General features: G+C 41.2%; 1 pseudogene across 1 annotated transcript in view; it reads left to right on the plus strand.

The window, feature by feature from the left end:
- Nucleotides 1-4,681: 4,681 nt before the first annotated feature.
- Nucleotides 4,682-23,571, plus strand: part of UBE2Q2P13 (uncharacterized) — a 161,377-nt pseudogene continuing 142,487 nt past the window's right edge. Inside the window, exons 1-3 of the transcript XR_010109894.1 lie at nt 4,682-4,803; nt 5,187-5,525; nt 6,791-6,946. The product of XR_010109894.1 is annotated as an uncharacterized UBE2Q2P13 (transcript). The remainder of the gene's footprint in view (nt 4,804-5,186; nt 5,526-6,790; nt 6,947-23,571) is intronic.

The following is a 23,571-nucleotide window of genomic DNA, read 5'->3' on the forward strand; positions in this document are numbered from 1 at the left end:
GAAGCTGTGGGAGCCATTCTCCTCGGCCTTGCTGTCCTGTCACGGAGAACGCAAGGGCATCAGGGTGGCCAGGCCATGCAGCCAGGCTCCGGGAATCCCTAGGATCTCAGTCCCTCCAAGGGTACCTGGAACATTGAAGCACAGAGAAAGGCAACTGGCCTGAACACACACCCAGCTCCCCACATGCTCTAGATGGTTTCAGGCCTCTGCCTCTCAGGACCCCAGACTCCCCTGATTCAAGTCTCGTCTTAGTTCTGATTCTAGTGCCCAGAATTTGCCTCAAGTTACCAATCCAGAAATTGGAAAAGAACATCTCCAGGTCCCTTGCTTGAAGACCTGGCCAGAGCTTGTGCCAGGCTGCAGATGCCTGGCAGGAGGCAAGAAAAGGGCATACTCACTTTCCCCTTGTCCTGGGAGGCCCACGCACCAACATTGCCACCGCCGCTGCCACCAGGGAACACAGCAAAGTAGACACACACAGAGAGGAAAACGGGAAGGGTTGAGTGAACCTGGGACACTGCACCCCAACTTTAATGTGTTGTTGAATTCAATTAGCTAATACTTTGTTGAGGATTTTTGCATCAATATTCATCAGTGATACTGGCCTGTAGTTTTCTTTTTTGGATGTATCTTTAGTTTTGGTATCAGGGTAATATTAGCCTTGTAGAATGAGTTTGGAAGTATTCCCTCCTTCTCTATTTTTGGAATCGTTTGGGTAAGGTTGGTATTAGTTCTTCTTTAAATGTTTGCTAGAATTCAGCAGTGAATCATCAGGTCCCAGGCTTTTCTTTGCTGAGAGACTTTTCATTACCACTTGGATCCCATTGTTTGTTATTGGTCTGTTCTGGTTTTGGATTTCATCGCGGTTCAGTCTTGGTGTCTGGATGTGTCCGGAAATTTATCCCTTTTTAGTACGTTTTCCTATTGTTTGCATATAGTTGCTGATAATAGCCACTAGTGATCCTTTGAGTTTTTGTGGTATCAGTTGTCATGTTTCCTTTTGTTTGTCAATGGTGTTTATCTGTTTAAAAAACCTTTTTTTTTTTTTTTTTTTTTTGAGATGGAGTCTTGCTCTGTCGCCCAGGCTGGAGTGCAATGGCATAGTCTTGGCTCACTGCAACCTCTGTCTCCCAGGTTCAAGTGATTCTCCTGCCTCTGCCTCCTGAGTACCTGGGATTACAGGCGCGTACCACCACCCCAGGTAATTTTTCTATTTTTAGTAGAGACATGGTTTCACCATGTTGATCAGGCTGGTCTTGAACTCCTGACCTCATAAGGTACCCACTTCAGCCCCGCAAAGTGCTGGAATTACAGGCGTGAGAATCTGTGCCCAGCCCACATTTTGTTTTTAAATTTTACTTATTTACTTGTTTTTTTCTTTTGCAGACAGGGTCTTATTCTGTTGCCCAGGCTGGAGTGCAGTGGTGCAATAATGGCTCACCATAACCTTGAACACTTAAACTCAAGAGATCCTCCCACCTCAGCCTCATGAGTAGCTGGGACTACAAGCCTGCACCACCACACCTGGCTAATTTTTCTAGTTTTTGTAGAGAAAGGGTTTTGCTATGTTACCTAGGCTGGTCTTGAACTCCTGGCCTCAAGCAATCCTCCTGCCTTGGCCTCCCAAAGTGCCAGGATTACAGGCATGAGCCACCATGCTGGGCCTATATATACATTTTCTTTTCCAAGTTATATATTCTGTATGCATCCTTCTAGAATTTGTTTTTCTCACAATATTATATTGCTAAAGTTCTTATTGTTGTTTATCACTGGCGTTCATTCTTTTTGACTGCTTGTGAAATCACCAGAAGATAGAGATCCTGAGATCTCTTAAGAACTGCTGCTGGGAGTATACACTGGTATGATCACTTTGGAAAACAATTTGGCTCCATCTCATAAGGTTCAATATTCACACTCCTCCCAGCCCAGCAATTCTACTCTACATGCAAGAGAAATTCTTGCCTATATAAAACAGGGGATGTGGACAAGGAATGTTCCTAACAGCTCTGTTCAAAATAGCAAAAACCTATTGCCCATCAACTGGAGAGTAGGTGACTAAATTGTGCTTTTTATTCCCTTTGATTTCCTGTAGTCTTACGATGCAAGTGGCTTTCCCATGGCTAGCTTGGGGAGGGGGATACTCTTGGCAACTGAGTCTGTGGTGGCAGTCCTGCTTAGCCCTAGGGCAATCGGTGCTGACCAAAACAAGAGTAAACAGAACAAGGTGCCCCATTGAGCCAATGCCTTGGGTCCCTGGAGGTACAGTCTTGTATCTGTAGGAAACAGCCATCATACACATCAGTCTTTTCAAATGCTCTGTCACTGGGCTGAGTCCAAAGGACATTGTCCTTTAAAACATTACAAAGTTTACTGAGGCTACCATTTATCGAGCAGTTATCATGTGCCTGATCATGTACTAGTGTACTAATTGCATGCATTATTTTATTATTTTATTTATTTACTTATTCATTTATTTGAGATAGGTTCTCTCTCTGTTTCCCGGGCTGGAGTGCAGTGGTGCAATCACAGCTCACTGCAGCCTCAAGCTCCTGGGCTCAAGTGGTCTCACCTCAGCCTCTCGAGTAGCTGGACTGTAGGCCTAAGCCACCAAGTCCAGCTAATTTTTAAAAAAACATTTTCATAGAAATGTGGTCTGGCTTTGTTGCCCAGGCTAGTCTCAAACTCCTGGCTTCAAGCGATCCTCCTCCTTCAGCCTTATTATTGCATTTAATCTTCACCATCACCCTGTAAGAGTGCCTGGGGGTAGGTGCTCCACACAGTAGCAATGTAGCAACCTCCACTCATAGGTGACAATGAGACTCAGTGTAGTCAAGCAACTTCTCAAAGGTCACACAGCTGGAGGGTGGCTGAGCCAGGATGAAGACCTAGGACTCGAAAGCTGGTGCACCAGTAAATGAGAAAATCTCTGGGGGTTCAGGATCGCTTCCTCCCAAGAAATCTTTCTCCAAAGGTTCTAAAAACAATGACAGATCCATCTTTCATAAAGCAAACAAAACTAGCAGCCCCTTCATTTTAGAGGGGGGAGGGGGATAAAGATTAGCTAAGCTCCAGGGCATCCCATTTTAATCCTACACATTTATCAGGCAACTGCCAGCACAGCACCCCAAAGCTAAAGAACCATGCACAGCTGTCTCTGTGGGGCATGGCGTGTCCATGGACATAAAGATTTTCCAATGTGTGTTTACAGGCCAGTGGCATCATCCTCAGTCACAGGTTAAACGGCAGCTAGGCCTGGCCTGCTAGGCACCACCGTGAGAATCTGCTGAGCTTTCCATCTAGCTTATCTGTTGTTTGCAATGAAAGACGCCCTGAAAAGAAGGGGTGTGGGTGGGAAGAGTTCTGATTTGAGGTCCCTGGATCCGGCACGATCTCCTTCCCCAGTTGCAGGAATCAGAGGACTCCATCTGTAAACACAGGCTCAAGCTATGTCCCCCAACCCCCTCTTTCAACCAGGTGCCACCCTCTGCTTCTCTTCCATAGACAGCCTAGGCTGCCAGCATTCCCTTAGGATCTGTGCCCTCGGGCCTGGCTTAATTTTTTCCTCTCCAAAGAGCCATCTATAGGGCCAGAAGCCAGCAAAGCCTAACTCATTACTGGACGGCAGTTCCTCTGCCTTTCACTGATTCCTACCTTACCCTGGGGTTTTATGTTTCTTGTCTCAACACTAACATTTCTCATTCCTCCACAAGTTGAATTGCGCACTCCAGCCAACTGAAGCATGCTCTTCTTGACACAGTTAGCTCTCGGCACATGGTCGGTGCTAAAAAAAAATGAGCATTATGTCAATTTCATTGATCAACAAAAGTGATGCCTCCACTGCAAAGTCCAGTTGATAGTGCCTGGGCCTCTGAGCTCAAGAACCTTCTAGACAAAGCGCTCTGAGCTGAAACATGAGCATGCACACATATGCATCTCTCTCGGTCTCATGAGATAATCTGGATACTTGGTTGTTATCCTTGAGCATTTTCCTACCTCATTAATGCACGTGTAGCCAACACAATAATTATCATAGCGAATAACGGCTAAAGCTGAGGACTTTCCTGAGCCAGGCAGTGGCTTTAAAAACTTTAATGTTTTCACATAGACTCTCATTGAATAATTTCTGTTTTTCAGATCAAGAAACTGAGACTTACTATCACATTTGGGATTAAGTTTAAAAAAAAAAAGGAAACTGAGGCTTAAAGTTGTCTAGTATTTCACAGCCAGCAAATGGCTAAGTTGGAACTTGAACCCAGGCAGTAGAGCCCCAGGATCCTGTGCCTTTACCCATTACCTAGTGTTGGCTACACAAAACTAGTGTGTACACAACTTCAACTATAGTTTAAGCTATAGTTTAAGTGGGTGACATATTTTTCAGTACACTTTATGTAGGTGACTTTCAGTTTGGGGGTATTCTACTTATGCAATCTATTGAGCTGGATATTAACTGAGAACAAATAGAAACTAATGAACTCTGAAAAACATAAAACATGAGCAACATGATGTCACCGCAAAACACAAAACAGCCCACAGCCTTCTTGTGACTGCATTTTGCTGACAGTCCACGACCTAATAATCAACCTGAACTCAGCAGTGCTCTGTTCCCTTGGGAGACACACACACACACACTCTACAGTTGGTGGTTGTGCCGCCCTGAGCCTCCAGTAGGCGAGTGTGAGGAATGCAGGGACTAGATGGGTCGGGCAGAAAGGTGCTGGGTCAAGGGGAGGAGGGGGCAGCCCGGAGCGCGCGCACGCTCTGGACTCGTGCAACCGCCAAAACGGGTGCGCGCCGGGTTGAGGGGTGACAGGGAAGGTGGCAGGGTTGGGGCAGCCCTTTCCCAGGCGGTAGCGGGGACGGTGGTGCTGTTGTCCCTTTTTTTTTTTGGGGGGACGGAGTCTCGCTGGGTCCCCCAGGCTGGAGTGCAGTGGCGCGATCTCGGCTCACTGCAAGCTCCGCCTCCCGGGTTCACGCCATCCTCCTGCCTCAGCCTCCCGAGTAGCTGGGACTACAGGCGCCGCCACCGCGCCCGGCTAATTTTTTGTATTTTTAGTAGAGACGGGGTTTCACCGTGTTAGCCGGGATGGTCTCGATCTCCTGACCTCGTGATCCGCCCGCCTCGGCCTCCCAAAGTGCTGGGATTACAGGCGCGAGCCCCCGCGCCCGGCCGCTGTTGCCCTTTGAAGCTGCGGCTTGACAGGAGCCGCCCCTCCTGTCGGTGGCGTCGGTTACAAAGGGAGCAGCCCCCGAGGCCGCCACACAGCTCCCCGCCGAGGCCTCGGTGCCCCTTCCCATCTTCCATCCGCGCTCCCACCAAGGCTGAGGCGGCGGGGAGAGGCGAAGCCGCGAGGGCTCGGCCGGGCGGTCCCGCCGGGTGGTCGCAGCCATGACAGCGGCGCCCCTCCCGCCGGAGATGAGGGGAAGATGTCCCTGTCAGGGTTAAGACCAAGCTGAAGTTGCCGGCGTCTACCTTCCACAAGAACCAGGAGCCGCAGCCGCGGCTCGCGCTCCACTGCCACATAACGGTGAGGCGCCCGGCGGCGGCCTCGCAGGGCAGGGCGGGGGCGGAGATGGGGGAGTCTCGGGACCAACGGCAGCCTAACGGGTAGAGGCCCCGGGTCCCCGCCCCTTTCTCCCTCAACGGGCCCCGCCCCCGGGACTGCGCGAGGCTTGGGTGGGAGGAGGCGGAGGGCGCGTCTCTCCGGCTCCTGGCGCGGGGCTGACTTGGGGGCTGCTGGCCCCTCTTGGCCGCCGTCGCTACGCACCGAGGTGGGAGCCCGCCGCGGCCGGAGCCGTCTTGGGACTCATGGTCGCCCTCAGTCAGCGGGACCGCGACAGGGCGGGGCAGGGCGCTCCAGCGTTGTTTGAGCCCAGGCGCGGAAGGGAAAAGGCCTCTAAGATGCTCGGGTTTTTTGCCCGGGCGCGGGGGCGCACGCCTGTAATCCCAGCACTTTGGGAGGCCGAGGCGGGCGGATCTCCTGAGGTCAGGAGTTCGAGACCAGCGTGGCCAACATGGTGAAACCGCGTTTCTACTAAAAACTACAAAAATTAGCCGGGCGTGGTGGCAGGCGCCTTAATCCCAGCTACTTGGGAGGCAGAGGCAGGAGAATCGTTTGAACCCGGGAGGCGGAGGTTGCAGTGAGCCCAGATTAAGCCACTGCACTCAAACCTGGGGGACAAGAGCGAGACTTCTCTCAAAAAAAAAAAAAAAAAGTTTTTTTTTCTTTGTTTTTTTGAGACGGTCTCACTCTGTCGCCCAGGCTGGAGTGCAGTGGCGGGATCTCGGCTCACTGCAGCCTATGTCTTTGACAGTCCAGGGGTTAAAGCGATTCTCCTGCCTCAGCCTCCCGAGTAGCTGGATTACAGGCCCCGCCACCAAGGCTGGCTAACTTTTGTGTTTTTAGTAGAGAAGGGGTTTCACCGTGTTGGCCAGGCTAGTCTCGAACTCCTGACCTCAAATGACCCACCTCTGCCTCCCAAAGTGCTGGGATTCCAGGCGTGAGCCACCGCACCGGGACCCAAGGCCCTTAAGTTTTAAGGCCTCATTCTTCAGTGAGGTTTTCCCTGTTCCCGCGTGTTCGGCCAATTTTTTGTTGTTGTTGTTTTGTTTTTGTTTTTGAGTCAATTTTCCAGACATCTTTAATTAGCAATATGTTTAAATAGTTACAAGTCTTTCCTTCTTTTCTTGTGACAGTTTGAGTTGAATTTCTATCATTTGCGACCTGTCACTGTAAGGCACAAACATGATCACGCAAGATGCGATAGTAGATTTAAGCCAGTTGTTTTTAAGTTCGTGTTTAAGGAGAAACTAACAATGAAAACGGACTCGTTGACGGAGGAAAAGTTGGAATGCAGCCTCTGGTGCTGTTTGAGCGATCCCTCTCCCCGGGGCCTGGCCGCGCGCTGCTGTGTTCTGGAAGGGCTCATTGTACAGTCAAGGCGGCAGGTAAGAGTCCCGTACAGGTGTCTGCCCGCTTTTCCTTTCAGGCTTCTGTGTCAGCTGTTTTTCCCCTGTAGGGTGCGTCCCTGACCTCCACCCCTTAACCCTACCCAATTTGTCTTTACATGTCTGACCATCAAGGCTCTCCTAGGTCATATTCAGTTCATGTTGATATTTTCCCTTCCTCCCCTCTTTGGTCCTCACAATTTTTACTTTGGTCCTCACAATTTTTACTTTGGTCATGTTATGCTATATACTCTAAGTCTTTTTACATTTTTTTATGGTGGCAGGGGAAAATATTTTATAATTATGCTTTGTGCTTATTATCTTCCAGTCAGTAAATGCTTGGTAAATATTTGTTTTGTTGAGTATATGACCCTATTCTAGCTATATCGTGCTTGAACAAAAATCTTAACTGCCTTGTAAGTTAACTGCTAAGAATTTGTCAAAAGTGCAGAGCTACATCAAGAACTTGTCATGGATAGGAAGGTCTCTAAGGGCTTGATGGAATTCTGTAAATTGATTTCATATGAAAGAGAGTGTAAGAAGTGAAAATGTAAAGCATGACTGGAGAGCCAGAGAGCCTAAAGCAAGGGTCCCTTTCTCCAGATCCTTTGTAACAGTATTATGTGATCTCTTTTAGAAATCACTCTGAAAGACAATGCCAACTCGGAACCTGGGAAACCATCCAGTGGGTTTCTGCAGGTTAGGTGGTTCAATTCCTCATCAGCACCTTTATTTTCTCTGCCTCAGTTTGCTTACAATGATGTTCTCAGTAGCTGTAATTGCTGTCTGTCTTTGAATGCTTAAGCATTTTTTTTTAGCTCACAGCGGTATATGTGCATTTTTATTTAACCAAGTGTTAGAATTTTTACTCTGCTGTTGTGGGCTCTGGGTTAGCTACTTTGGTTGTTTAGTTGTAAAATGATAGCAGGGAAAACCGTGTGTGTTTGTGTTTGTGTGTTTGTGTGTGTGTGTGTAAGTTTCTTTTGTTGTCAGAGCACTTAGAATTTTATTTTATATGGTAATTCTGTGAGTTTACTTTCTTCTCCACCCCACATTTATTGAACAGCAAAGTGTGAAAGTAATGTGTCCCATAAGCAGCCTTCAGAAGAATTACAACTGCTGTATATCTGAACTTTTTCTTTTCTTTTCTTATAAGACGGATTCTCACTCTGACACCCAGGCTGGAGTGCAGTGGCACGATCTCGTCTCACTGCAACCTCCGCCACCCAGGTTCAAGCGATTCTCTTGCCTCAGCCTCCTGAGTAGCTGGGATTACAGGCACCTGCCACCCCACCTGGCTAAGTTTTGTGGTTTTAGTAGAGACGGGGTTCACCATCTTGGCCAGGCTGGTTTTGAACTCCTGACCTCGTGATCCACCTGCCTCGGCCTCCTAAAATCCTGGGATTACAGGCGTGAGCCACTGTGCCTGGCTGAACTTTCGAGAAGAAGTTTATGTATCAATTTTCAAAAAACTATCATATCAAAAGAGAGCTGTGTCCTACATTTGGAAAGATACAAAAACTGAACATTCTGGCAGGCAGTTTTGCTTGCTGGTGCTTGAGATAGAGCCACACATTGGCCTCAGTGGATTTATGGAGAAAAATAGATACAGAAAGTTATTTCTAAATAAGACCAAAAAAAATCCTTTTCTTGAGCAGTGACAGGTAAAGAGGTTGTCTTGGTTAACCTTGAAATGTGTTGCCCTTGATCAAGACAGTTTTATGGTGGGGATGGTAGTGGAGATAAAGTTGTTGGAAATTTGTCCACTTATAGTAACCTTTGTGGTAGCCATCACAGACAACTTCATCCTCACAGGCCTTAAAATGACTATAAAACTAATAGAATGGAGGAGAAACAAGGGACCTGAATAATTAGATGCTTAGATAATTGTAATGTGTTTTCATAACTGGTGAAAAACAGCAGTGTTAGAAGCACTTAAACATTCTATGTAAGGAACACTGCCTGAATTTATATTGCGGTTTTTGAGCACCATTCGCTGTTTAAAAACTGGCATATTTTAGGTCATATTTTGAAGACAAATAGAAAACTTATCTTTTCAAGATTGATGTAAAGCTTAACCTTATCAAAATTACAAAATTTAAAAAATATGATTGAAAAATATTAAGGCATAGGTTTAAATATTGGTCATCATTTTAGATGTCTTTCAAAATAGATTGTCTCATAAATATTAAACTGAACAAACTTTGAACGTGTTGTTGAGTTTGTGCTGAAGGTTAAGTTTCCTGTGGTGGTGGTGGATATTTTATAATATGGATAACAAAACCTTCTTATCTTAAGAAATTTAGAAAATTTTTAGGCAAAACTAGAAAATATTATCGATAATTCTACCACTCAGTAGGTACCACTATCAGAATTTTGTATTTTTCCAGTCATCTGTGCATCTCTTTTCTCCTGTGTTTGTATATGTTCCCTCTCCCTTGAAAAATCAGATTTTTTTTGTAATCTGCTTTTTCACTCAACAATATTGTAGATCCGTGTCATAACTTACTCCTCTGCAGTGGCTTCAGTTATTGTGCACTTTCTGTTGGATGATTATACCATCTAGTCAGTCATGTTTCCTGGTACTGAATACATAGGCTATATGTGTGTGTGTGTGTGTGTGTGTTTCTACCTTAACTAATGCTTTAGAAATCAATAGGTAGAGCTGAATAGTTGAAACCTTCCAAGTGGTGGCTTTCAGTTCTCACTGCTGAATTGGTTTCTAGAGATGGAACAAATTATATTGTATGGAAAGTTTTTTTTTGTTTTTTTTTTTTTTTGAGACTTAGTCTTGCTCTTGTCACCCGGGCTGGAGTGCAATGGCATGATCTCAGCTCACTGCAACATCTGCCTCCTGGGTTCAAGCGATTCTCCTGCCTCAGCCTCCCAAGTAGCTGGGATTACAGGTGCCTGCCACCACGCCGGCTAATTTTTCTAGTTTTAGTAGAGATGGGGTTTCACCATGTTGGCCAGGCTGATCTCGAACTCCTGACCTCAGGTGATCCACCTGCTTTGGCCTCCCAAAATGCTGGGATTACAGGTGTGAGCCACCATGCCTGGCGTTTTTTTCTTCTAGGTACCAGCTTGTATTTATCAGTTTGGTAAGAATGTTAGAAAGTGTGCAATAAAATGGGCAGTCTCACAGTCATGGCACAAAGTATAATTATCTTTGACTTTCTAGAAAGCAGTTTGGCTTTCTAGAAACTTGCCTAACCTCTCCGCATTTAGGCAAGATGAATTCTGACTACCCCAAGGTGGCCAACCTTGTCCCTGTGATTCCAGATCTCCCAGAAAGAGAGGTTTAGTCTCAGGGAAAACCCACATTTTCTTGGCTTAGCCCACCTTGACAGCTAATCACTGGAAATGGGGTGGGCTGGTCAGATTTTGTGTCAAGAGAGGGAGGTGGAAAGATGGGAGGGAGGTAGAATTATCGATAATATTTTCTAGTTTTGCCTAAAAACTAGAAACCTCCCCAGGGGTTCCTGGGGAGGAAAGAAAGGAGGAATAACTAGGTAGAGCACAGGGGATTTTTAAGGCAGTGAAACTATTATTCTGTGTAACATTGTCATGGTGGGTACATCTTATTACACCCTGTTAAAATCCATAAAATGGACACCACAAAGAGTGAACCCTAATATAATTATGAACTTTAGATAAAAATAATTTATCAACATTGGCTCATCACTTGTAACAAATGTAACATGCTAATGTTAAAAATACCATAAGATGTTAAAAATAGGAGAAATGGGGGTGGAGTGAGAGAGTCTATGGACACGCACTTTAATTTTCACTAATACTGTCTGTAAACCTAAAACAGCTCAAAAAGTAATGTCTATTAATTTATGTATATGTAAAATATGTATGTGGTTATTACAATGTCTTATTGAGATTAATACACAGTGAGAGATTGTGTCTAAGAACTGACATGGTCTTTAATTTGAATAACAACATTGAAATACTATATTAGTGTATTTATAAATTAAGAAAAAGTAAATTTTTCATATATGAATTGTTTGTAACACTTTATTGAAATAACACCCACATCAATCCTCGTCAGTTCTGATGCCACATAATAATTAAAGGCCTCCAGCAGGCCCAATTTCATTCATTCCTAGAGCCAATGAGTTTCACTCTAGCAGGCCATGAGTAGCAGTTCTTCAACTGACAATGATATCTAGAAAGAGAAAGGTGTGTTCTATTTCTTTGTGACTAGTGTCCTAAGTCATGGAGACAGAATCATGGGCTTGGAAGTAGCATCATCTTCTAGGTTGCTGTGTAACTCACATTCCCAAGGAACAGACTGTCTGGCAAACCCTTTGGTCTCCATCCTTGGGATTTCTTCTTCTCCTCTACATTGGTTTCTCTTTCTCTCTTTTCTAAATCATTTTTTCTTTTTCCGACCAATGATATTTGTCCTTTTGTCCTAGGACTGGATCTCATTTATCTTTCTGGGAATAGCGCCATCTCTAAAGACTCCAAGTTAACCCACTTCATATCTAATCATTCCAGTCTAGACACTAAATATTGCAGTGTCAGTCAACATTCCCAGGGCCAGATCTTACTTCACACCTCAGGGTCATAACTCTCTTGACTACATTGGGTTTTGTCCTACTTTTCTCATTCTTGGCCGTGTGTATTTTGTCCTATCCTGGGAACAAGGAGAGTAGTCAAGAGCTTTCTCTTGCATTTCCGTGTTAACCCTACTCCCACATTCTTCCCAGAAAGCCAGGAAATACAATGCCAATGTTTTCCATTCAGTTTATATTTCATGTATAATTAACTTTTGTGTTGAACATGAATAAACTGAAAATTTCTTGAAATAGAAACAATTTGATAGAATTTTGTGGGTACAGTATATACAATCCGTGTCCAATAAATTACTGACATCTAAACTTGTTATAGATCTTTTGTTCCATCATGTACTAATTTAGTAATTCTATTGCAATAAAACTAACGTTTGTTATAATTTGTTCTCGGTAAGCCTTTTTCTGTGTTTTGCTTGTGGTTCCATTAGCTTCTAGATGAGCGCTTTTGTATATCTAATTTAGAAGCTTTACATTAAGAACAGTAAGAGAAAATCCTTTAATCTGTATTTCCACTTAAAATAAGATTATAATAACATATGCTCCACCACATATAGATGTTCACAAAACATAAGCAAGTATGAATATTTTTTATAACCACTTATGAAGAAATAGCAGGGCTCCTATTACATGTACTGTAATGAATTATAAAGTCATAAACACATACTATTCAAAGTAGCAATAGGCAAATCAGAGAGAGAGAGAGAGAAAGAGAGCACAATGTTGCTTCCAGAAGACACTGAATTTATTGCTACCACTGAAGAAATTTTTGGAAAGGATGAAGCTTTTTGCTAACATATACGATAACAACAGCAAAAGGAATAGGACCTGGAATCTTCAGTTGAATCAGTCTATTTATAATCTCATGTAAGAGGTAGAGACAAAACATAGGTCATTGCTTTCTCATCATTCATTAATTCACTCACTCATTCAAAACACAAATAGATGCATGCTCTGCTAGACACTGGAGATACAAAAGGTTACAACAATCTCTCAAGTTTCTCAAAGCCAGTGGGGGATATAGGCATATAAACAACAAATACCATGCACTGTCATATTGGACACTTGAAGACTGCCTATTGGACTGTGGGGGTACAATATAAGATACTGTCAATTTGTCCTAAGAAGGTCACTCACGGGGGAGTGAAAACTGAATTCCGTCACAAAGGAATAGTCAAATTTTCCAGGCCAGTAGGGAAAATGCCATTCCAGATGACAGGAACATTGTGAGCAAAGTTAAGGATCAAGGAAAAAATATAAGTATGAAGAGATGAAAGTAGAGGCACGTTGTTCAGTACAAGGGTGGAGTATTTGGTGGAGAGAAATGAGAATTAGGGAGCGACGGACAGGGTCAGATAAAAAATGGTCATGGTCAACATAAAACTAAGGAATTTAGAATTTATCATGAGACAAATAGGTGTCATTCAAAGATGTTATAAGGTACAACATGATGAGATTTGCACTTCAGAACCACAGCCCTGATAGTGGTTTAGAGGCTGGATTACAGGTGGGATGGAGGAGCTGTGGTGGAGGCCAGGGTAGGAGAGAAAGGAGTGTGAGGAGTGGTGGGGTGAGTGGGGTGCGGATGGATTTCCTAAAAAGGTGATAGAGGAAGGGAGATTGGGTTGGGACATTCAGAGGTGAGAACAGAAGGAAAAAGAAACAGATCTAAAAGGAAGGAGAAGTGATAGGCCTGTGTACCAGTTTGAATAACAATACTACAACTGTTTATCGAGAGCTCATGATGTACCAAACATGATATTTTAATCCTCACTACAATTAATTTTGTAATTTTTTTTTTTACTTTTATCAATTCATATTCAGAGGAGTTAAATTGCTTACTGAAGGGCATGCCAATTTTAAGTTAAGGGATGAGGTTAAAACTAAATGCTACTAGATACAGAGCTGATGTCCTCTCAACTACATTCTTTGGCCCTCTTAACTGGATCAGCAACAGGGGAGAGGGCGGAGACTAGAATAGCTCTTCACAGTTCTCTGGATCTGCTTGGATACTGTCTAGTTTGGAGGAAGAAGATGAATTAAATGGAGGTATCTGAGGGATATTCAGGTGCAACAGATAAATAAGCAGTTGGATACATGGGTCTGAAGAAGGTTCCTGGTGACACTGGTTGGTAGATAGACTGAGAGCTGAAATTCACCTGCAGTAATTGTTACTCTGTGTCTTCCTGTTGAATTTATGAGTCAGATCAATATATATTTTCCTCTACCTTTTAAAGTTAGAATTTACAATACCTACCTAATAGTTACTTCCTGCAGAGTAAAAATCTTTTGTATTAGTTTTTCATTGGTTGTATTATTTATTAATGATATCCTCAACAAATATGTGTTCATTAACCATTGGGTGCATTGTGCAAATTACACCACACTATTTGATGGAAAGAATGAGGTCTCTTCTTGCTAAATAGTTCTAGTCATCTCCCTTTTATAGTTTCCTTTACTTTGTCTTTAGAGCAATTTATTTTTCTATTCATTATTCATCTTATTACATGTTCTTTTTGGTTCACTTTCTCTAATCCTGTTTTGCAGGAGAAATATTATAAATAAAAACATCTATATATAACTATAAAGCTTACACTCTCATAGCTGGCACAGAGTTTTTGCGAAAGCAAAAAGATGAAAACTTTAGCTCTTTGTAGGTATGATTTTTGAGTTGAGATGGCAGGAAAATTTAGTGGAATTTTGATACAAGAGTAACAAAAGGGAGCCTCTAGGGACAAAGCAGATAATACATTGAGAGTGAACAGAAATTATTTCTCAGCCTGGCTCTGCCATGGCAATTCTTGTCCCTTCCCTATAATTAATTATTTTCTGGTTTAACTGAGAAAACATGAGACAATCTCAAATTTCCTCAGAGCTAGATTACAATATTCCATTTTATTAGCCCTAGAACAACATGAACAGAAGCTTTAGTGGTAGTGTTATAGTCTATGCTGAGGTTTGTTAGCAGTGCATCATTACCTAAGAGATTGCTGCTTAGTTCAGCCAGTTAACTGGAGTTCACCAAAATGTTCTGCTCTTGAAAGAGAAAGAGGGGGAGAAAGGGGGGCAGAGAGAGCGAGAGAGCAAGACAGAGCTCCTTCACAGAGCAATTCATGTAAATGCATTGTCCAATGGCCCTGAGATCCATTAATTAAATTAATTAGACTTCATAGCATTTGCTGATGAACCATGATGAAAAAAGTTGGAAGAGAATAGGAAACACATACACTGCAGCATCTGGTTTTGCCAGAGTTGGGCCCTTGAGAATTACTAAGTGATAGTTTGACATAATTCAGAATTAATAAAATCTGTCTGCCCCCTGAAAGTGTGCATTTTCATAATTTAAGTAATTCATGCTAATCAGCTTAGATCAAAATGTGAGCTCCATTGTTGCCTACAAGTTAGCATGACTTCATGACTGGTGATATAATAGTATCATCACCCCAGGGAAGGATATTTCTGTGAAATTAAGTAGTATAGTTCTATCTATAGTATAGTTCTATCTGAAAAATCCTGCTAACAAATACAGGCCTTATTTTGATATTTTGGAATTTTATAGGGAATTAAATACAATACAATAATGCATCCTACTGAGGTCAGACAGCTGAGAAAAACAGGTCAGTCAAATCCTCATTCCTGTGAAATTTACCAATGGGCTTTTAAAATGGCCAAACGTTAAAGTATCTAGCATGATGCTTGAAATATAATCTGTGGAAATATACTAAACTAAAATGATCTTGTCCAGTCTCATGGTTTCAAATACTATCCCCATGCTAACGATCAAATTTTCTATGCATTCAAAACTCCTGAACTCAGATTTAGATATCTAACATCCCTACTGGTTTCTTCACCTTACTGTTTCCCATGCCAAACTTCTTTCTTTTCTTAATCCATTTTCCCCCACCTTTTCCATTATATTAAACGTAATTAAATAGGGATGTTTGGCTCAGGCTATGAAATTTGACTCACATCACATGCCAAATTCATCACCAAATCCTGTCAACTCTACTTTAAAAATATTTTCAAAATATGACCACCTCTTACTACTACCACTCTAGTTCAAATCATCCTAGCTCTTTCCTAGGTGACTGCAGTAACATCTCACTACCTAGATCTACCCTTTGACCTATGGTCAATTCTTATCTCAGCAGACAGCAGACTATTAAAGCTGTGAACCATATCAGCCTCCATTTCAAGTGCCTTCAGTGGCTTCCATTTCACCTCCAGCAAAATGGAAATCTCCACAATGACATCTAAGACTCTCCATGGTTGGTCCCCCTTCTTGCCTTACAACTAAAAACTCTTCTTCCATTTCCACTGTATTTACTCTGCTGTAGCAGGGAGACCTATTTGCTGTCCCTTAAGCAAAGCAGTCTTTCTCCTCTGGTCTTTGCATTTGCTGGTCCTGTTACTGGGAGTGTTCTTTTTCCCATCCACTTGATGACTTCCCTCATCTCCTTCAAGTCTTCGATGGAATGTTCTTACACAGTGAGGACTTCCCTGGCAACCATATTTAAAAAGAATCTTCAGTCCCATGTCCAGCACTCTTTGTGCACCTTCCCTGTTTTATAATAGTTTGAGAAAATGAGTAAGTGTTTTGGGGACACAGCACTTACTATCACCTGATACAATTAGGCATAAAACTGTATTTCTTAATTATTTTCTTTCTTATGTATTTGTTTGCCTCCCGTCATAACTAAGCATTTAGTGAAGATTGTCTATTTTATCCACAATGGTATTCCTAATTCCTTAAAACGTGTTTGGTATAAAACAAACATACATTGAGCATTTGTTGAATAAAAGAATTATATGTAAAATTATGGTCAGGCATTATTTGAGGCGAAAACTCTTAGTCTCTAAACAAATTTATTTGGATACCTGGTAAATTATACTATAATTAATTTGGGAAATAAACTTGTTCCTCTTATGTCAATTGAGGAAAGCTTTGGCAGGAGCATTCTGCTTCATCTCCAAGTCTTTTTCTTCAAAGCCTATTGTTATTTTTTTCAAATCTGACCACCCTATGAGACCCACCCAGCTGAAGATTGGCTGGGATGCCCAGTTCCTGTTCTCATTGTGGGGTGCCCGATTTTCTGGGCAAACTGTGAGTAGATAAAGCAATGGGATGGGGTGAGGTTACAGGCATCAGCCCATTCTAAGCTTTGCTCTTCAACACATACTGTCCTCCTGAGCCAGGATGCAGACCATGGCTACTTTTGCCCCTGCATGTCTGTTCTGATTCCTTTCTTCACATGGGATGCCTCACTATTCTTCTGCTTTTAATATGGAGCTTCAGTCTCTAAGCTAAAAGGCCAAGCACAGATTCACCTGCCAATGAAGCTCTTTCAATTATCTCTTCTTTCTCAGGACTCACTGGCTGTAAGTCCATGGAGCAAAAACAGAATTTGCTACTTTTCGTTGACATTGTTGTAGTTGAGTTGTGTTTAACTAACTTGTTAAATGAACTGACACTGTACATTCTCCCTATAAAATAACAGTGTGTTTTCTATTATGTCTATTGCCTCAACTTGGTGTTATGTTAACTTATTTACAAGCCAGTTTATTTAGGTTGTATTCAAGTTAGTCTTTGGTGACATAAATAAAATCAGTGATGTGGTCATAATAGAGTGGTGCTATTTATGTAAAAATATGTTGGGTCTTGAAAAGATTAGAAAAAGCTAAGTTGATTAATGTGAGGGCTAAGCAATGTAAAAATTTTAAGAAAAAATTATAAAATTAGAATAATAAAATTTTAATAAGCTAAAAGGTTTTTGCACTTGTTACTTTAAATTTTTGTTCTACTTTAAACAAATAAAAATTTGGAATTCTAATTGACTTGTTATGATAATAATTTATACAAAGAAGACAATGTATAGAAACTCCAGTTAATAAAGTGATAATCAAAGGGTCCTGGGCTTATATCAAAATATTGGCCAATTAATTTACATTTGTGGTTTTTTTAACCCCGTGATCCTCCTCCTTAACTCATTTTTTAGATTAACTGTCAAAAAACTGGTCTCAGTTATATTTGAATAGAAGGTTTCTACTGTATTGTTCTCTAACTTGACCATGTTTGGTACCCTTAATTAAAACATATAATTCTTTAGTAGTTTTTATAGATGTTTTCTTTCTAACTGGTTATATGAAAGCTACCCAAATAATGGGCAGGTTGAGTAGTCGTGGGGTAGGCTCAGTGTTGATCTGTGGAATGCTACCATAGGTCTCCACAAGCCTAAGACACAAAAACGCACCCTTAGAATTATTATCTGCTTAACAGTAGAACTGTGACTGAACCTGAGGCTTGCCCGACTCCATACTTCTTGGTGTTATTCACAGCACCACAGCCTAATCTTGCTTGTTTCTTTATTTGAAGAAATCTTGAAAAAGAATTGCATTCTTTGATTTTTCCAGTTAATTAAAAATTTGACCTGAATCAGCAATGTCTTACTGTGATGGCAACTGCATCTTCTAAAAAAGCACAGTGGAGATATATTTGGAATAAATATATCCAAATATTTAAGTAGTACATTCTCAAATATCGGAGTAGTATATTCTATGAATTATGTCTGCAGGCTTAGAAATAACCTTCATATAATGTTAATAAAAACCAAACTAAGTAGCTATTCAAAGTATACTCACGGCATTGGACATTTGGGGGTAATTTTCACCAACCAACAATGTCTGTATTCATATCTTTATATGATGGTATTGTTATTTCTACAGTCTTGGTCAACAAAATTTACTCATGTTTGATATAATTTCCACATACCCATAGCATGTCTTTGGAAGTAATGCAGTGCTTGAAATTTAAGCAAAAAATATCTGGTTAGGATTCCAAAATATAAACTATTAAATAAAATAGTGCTATTTACTTTTAAGATGAGGACAGTATTTTGATGGTACAGATTATTTCATCATCCAGGTATTAAGTCTAGCACCCATTAGTTATTTTTCCTGATGATCTCCCATCTCCCTGTCTCCACTCTCTGAAAGTCCCCAGTGTGTGTTGTTCCTCTCTATGTGTCCATGTGAGTTCTCATCATTTAGCTCCTACTTATAAGTGAGAACATGCGGTGTTTGGTTTTCTGTTCCTGTGTTAGTTTGCTAAGGATAATGGCCTCTAGCTCCGTCCATGTCCCTGCAAAAGACATGATCTCTGTTCTTTTTCATGGCTTCATAGTATTCCATGGTGTATATGTACCACATTTTCTTGATCCAGTGTGTCACTGATTGCCATTTTGGTTGGTTCTGTGTCTTTGCTATTGTGAATAGTGCTGCAGTGAACATATGCATGCATGTGTCTTTATAATAGAATGATTTATATTCCTTTGAGTATATACCCAGTAATGGGATTGCTGGGTCAAATGCTATTTCTGTCTTTAGGTTTTTGAGGAATTGCCACACTGTCTTCCACAATGGATGAACTAATTTACACTCCCACCAACAGTGTATAAGCATTCCTTTTTCTTCACAACTTTGCCAGCATCTGTTATTTTTTTGACTTTTTAGTAATAGCCATCTATTACTAAAGATGTAAGATTGCATCTCATTGTGGTCTTGATTTGTATTTCTCTAATTATCATGAATAGACAGTTTTGAAAATTTTATAATCTTATGAAGACAAATTAATACAGAATTTTCTGAGCTAGGGTGTAAACGGCTTTTCTGGGGCAAGATTATAGAGATTAAGAAAATGAGGCAGGGAGAAATTGAGCTACATTATTGTCAAGTTTAGCTTGCTGGGAGTTAAAACAAAACAAAAAAACACAACTGAAGTCTTGGACTTATTAATAACTATTCCTGGCTTCCTTCCCTCTTCTAAACATGGATTGTCAGATTTCTCTCTGTGAGTTGTCCTTATCCACTGCTAGAGTCAGTCCCTGCACTGTATTCCCTGGCAATGATTTTGCAATGAGTTTCATTCAGGTTCTTAACACTTTAGGATAATGTGAACATTCTCCCTTAACTTCTCTCTGCTTCCAATGTCTTCCATTTCTATCTTCCCTGCACACAGAACAGTTTCTTTATCTTTCTTAAATACGGCAACTACTCTCAATTGTCTAGAGGATAAAGCACAACACTTTTAAACTTTACCCAACTAGCCTAGAAAAAAATTTCTCATATTTGTTATCTCACAGATACTAGAATATATTGATTTATACCTACTTCTTTTTCCCACACAAATTAGCCCACTATGAATAACCTCCACAGTCTCTTTTTTGTTGTTGTTGTTATCTATCTGAATTCTGCCCATTTAAGGTAAACTGATGTCTACAATTACTCCTGCTCAAGTACTTCTAGAGCCTTCTAACATCTGGTATACAATTCCGTCTTTAAAGTACCTACCTACTACCATGGTTTCAGTTTTCTTGACTGTATCCTAACAGAAAAAGTAGTACAAAGGGATCACAAATGCAGAATAAAAGCTAGAAACATAGAATGATTAATACTCACAAATTTTAGAGGAATGGATGGATAGTTTCATTGTAATTGAAAGTGCGGAGGATTTCTATGAATTAGTATACTTTAAAGCATTATTTCAGTGAATCCGTGGCTGAGCACCTACTCTAATCTGCCATCAGCCATAATGAGAAAAGGAGAATAAACCACGGATTACAAGGCCTTCCCTTCAAGGCTGGTCTTGTTTATTTCTGAATGTCTTTACAGATAACTCAGTTCTAATTTTGCAGAGTTTTATGTTACATGCATAGGACAGAAAATACTGACTAGGGAAGTTCTGAGATTTCTAGCATGCCTGTTGAATAAATAATATTATTTTTTCAACTTTCTTACTGCTTTCATCTTAGGATCTACAGCACTCTAAAATACTAGTCAAACTTCAGAATACTCCTGTACTAAGCTTATGGGTGATCTTTTTCTGAGATTTACTAAGGGGAAAATGTGATGGATCGCAGGCTGCCAAGCAAGTTCCCTGGAAGATGCAGATCAGACCAAGGAGCAGTCTTTTTGCCACAACAGGTAGTCATGTTACTGCTTCAGGACTGCAAGATGGAATAGATGAAAATGTGTTCATGTATGTGGCCTTAAGAATGTCACACAGAATTTGAAAAGTGAGAGCTTATCCTTAGAAAAAGAAAAAGACTAAAGGCTGGTAGACATAAGAGATAGGACTGGAGACTTGGAGAACAGGCTGATATCTTCTTAAATGCTGGGCAGACTTTAAAAAAAATTCTGTGGTCTGTTTTTGCTAACTAGACCCTATATACTCTTCTTAGTAACATCCTTACATGGAAATAACCATCTTTGTGCCATTAGTTCAGTCTCAGATGGAAAGAATGAGAAATCATCTAAATAGAGATGCAGAAAAGATTTAGCAGGATGAAAAGAACTGAACAGCACCGAGAGATGGGTGATATATAGTTCTGGAATCATACATTCAAAACACAAGCTGGTGAGACATTTAGAGAAAGCACTTTTGCATGCACTTGTCTTCAGCCCTCTAGCCCACGAATCAAAGCAGTGTTTCAGGACAACCAAGGGTTCTTTGAATCATCTCTTGTATTCCTGTGGGACTTCCCTAGTCTTTGGATCCCTCACATTGCTCACTGCTCTGTGTCTCAAGCCTCATCTCCTTGACATCCGTATGGATTAGCTTTCCGGCTGCCAGTTTAGCGCCATTTCCTTGATTCTGACAACTTTACACATAGGTATCCTGCCATTTACATTCCACATGGCTCCTCACACATGCGTACAACATCCATCAATTCATTTCTTTATAAATCTGAAATTCAGTGAGTTCCAACCATATGCTAAGGACTGTGCTAGGTGCTGGAAATCAGTAGTGAGCAACACACTGATTTTTAGGAGTTTATGTGTTGAGAGGGACTAAAATGTTAAAAATTATTTAAACAAAAATTATTTGTATAAATATCATGTAGAAAAACATAGAATGTTTGATGGCAAATAAAACTCCTTGTCTAGGGCTTCAGGTACATTGTCCCAGAGGTGTCACCTCTAGACTAAGACCTATGGCTATTGAATTTGAAGGGACATGGGGCGGAATAGAGTGGCGAGGACTCCTGGGTAGGTGCCTTTTGTGAAATTCTGAGTTAGGAAGGATCTGTTCTCTTTGAGGAATGAGTGTAGGCTAATGCCACTGGAGCAGATTAAGCATGAGGCAGGAAGGCTTCGTCTTGCTCTCCAAGAGGACAAATGCCTGGGTAGCAGAAAGGAAAATGAAGGAAAGGAAATGGATTCAACTGCTGATTGGGACCTGGGGACAATTCGGTTGAGGGTGTGAGGAAAGTGAGGTGGCCAGTATGGCTCCATGTTTCTAGATGAAGAAAGGACATCTGGGCAGCATCTGCCTGATGTTGGCCAAGCCTATGATATACAGCAAACAGGTGCCCAGTTTCATCTGTCAAGAATAATATAAAATGTAGCAATACTTGTTCCCCTATTCACATATTTGTGAAAATAAGAGTGTGTGTGTGTGCCTGTGTGTGTAAGGTGTGGAAGTCAAGAAAAGGCTGCTGTCATGATCTCTGGGTAGTTTTTGAGAAAGGAGGAAAGGCCCAGGAAATAAAATGTAAATGAGATGCATAGTAATGGTGAAATTAAAAAATGGAGTCGGAAGTAACCATGAATTAGATCATTAAGGCAGAATGTTCTGGAAGAACATGGAGAGGATAAACAGCTTAGCTGAGTTCTTGATTACATACAGAAGTGAAACCCTTGCATATGCACAAAATTATATTAATATAAGAAGTCTTTGATGTGATTAAAGTCAAGACATTAAACTTACTGAGCATATGTGAGTCATTATTTGAAATTTTTGTATATTCAAATTAAGTTGTATTATTTTTCTGGATACAATTTGTTTATATATATATTTTTATTATACTTTAACTTTAGGGTACATGTGCACAATGTGCAGGTTTGTTACATATGTATACATGTGCCATGTTGGTGTGCTGCACCCATTAACTCGTCATTTACATTAGGTGTATCTCCTAATGCTATCCCTCCCCCCTCCCCCCACCCCACAACAGGCCCCGGTGTGTGATGTTCCCCTTCCTGTGTCCAAGTGTTCTCATTGTTCAATTCCCACCTATGAGTGAGAATATGCGGTATTTGGTTTTTTGTCCTTGCGATAGTTTGCTGAGAATGATGGTTTCCAGCTTCATCCATGTCCCCACAAAGGACATGAACTCATCCTTTTTTATGGCTGCATAGTATTCCATGGTGTATATGTGCCACATTTTCTCAATCCATTCTATCATTGATGGACATTTGGGTTGGTTCCTAGTCTTTGCTATTGTGAGTAGTGCCGCAATAAATATACGTGTCCATGTGTCTTTATAGCAGCATGATTTATATTCCTTTGGGTATATACCCAGTAATGGGATTGCTGGGTCAAATGGTATTTCTAGTTCTAGATCCCTGAGGAATTGCCACAGTGTCCTCCACAATGGTTGAACTAGTTTACGGTCCCACCAACAGTGTAAAAGTGTTCCTATTTCTCCACATTCTCTCCAGCACCTGTTGTTTCCTGACTTTTTAATGATTGCCATTCTAACTGGTGTGAGATGGTATCTCATTGTGGTTTTGATTTGCATTTCTCTGATGGCCAGTGATGATGAGCATTTTTTTCATGTGTCTGTTGGCTGCATAAATGTCTTCTTTTGAGAAGTGTCTGTTCATATCCTTTGCCCACTTTTTGATAGGGTTGTTTGTTTTTTTCTTGTAAATTTGTTTAAGTTCTTTGTAGATTCTGGATATTAGCCCTTTGTCAGATGAGTAGGTTGCAAAAATTTTCTCCCATTCTGTAGGTTGCCTGTTCACTCTGATGGCAGTTTCTTTTGCTGTGCAGAAGTTATTTAGTTTAATTAGATCCCATTTGTCAATTTTGGCTTTTGTTGCCATTGCTTTTGGTGTTTTAGACATGAAGTCCTTGCTCATGCCTATGTCCTGAATGGTATTGCCTAGGTTTTCTTCTAGGGTTTTTATGGTTTTAGGTCTAACATTTAAGTCATCAATCCATCTTGAATTAATTTTTGTATAACGTGTAAGGAAGGGATC

Source organism: Pan paniscus, chromosome 16 (genome assembly GCF_029289425.2).
Source record: "Pan paniscus chromosome 16, NHGRI_mPanPan1-v2.0_pri, whole genome shotgun sequence".
In the NCBI taxonomy this organism is placed as follows: domain Eukaryota; kingdom Metazoa; phylum Chordata; class Mammalia; order Primates; family Hominidae; genus Pan; species Pan paniscus.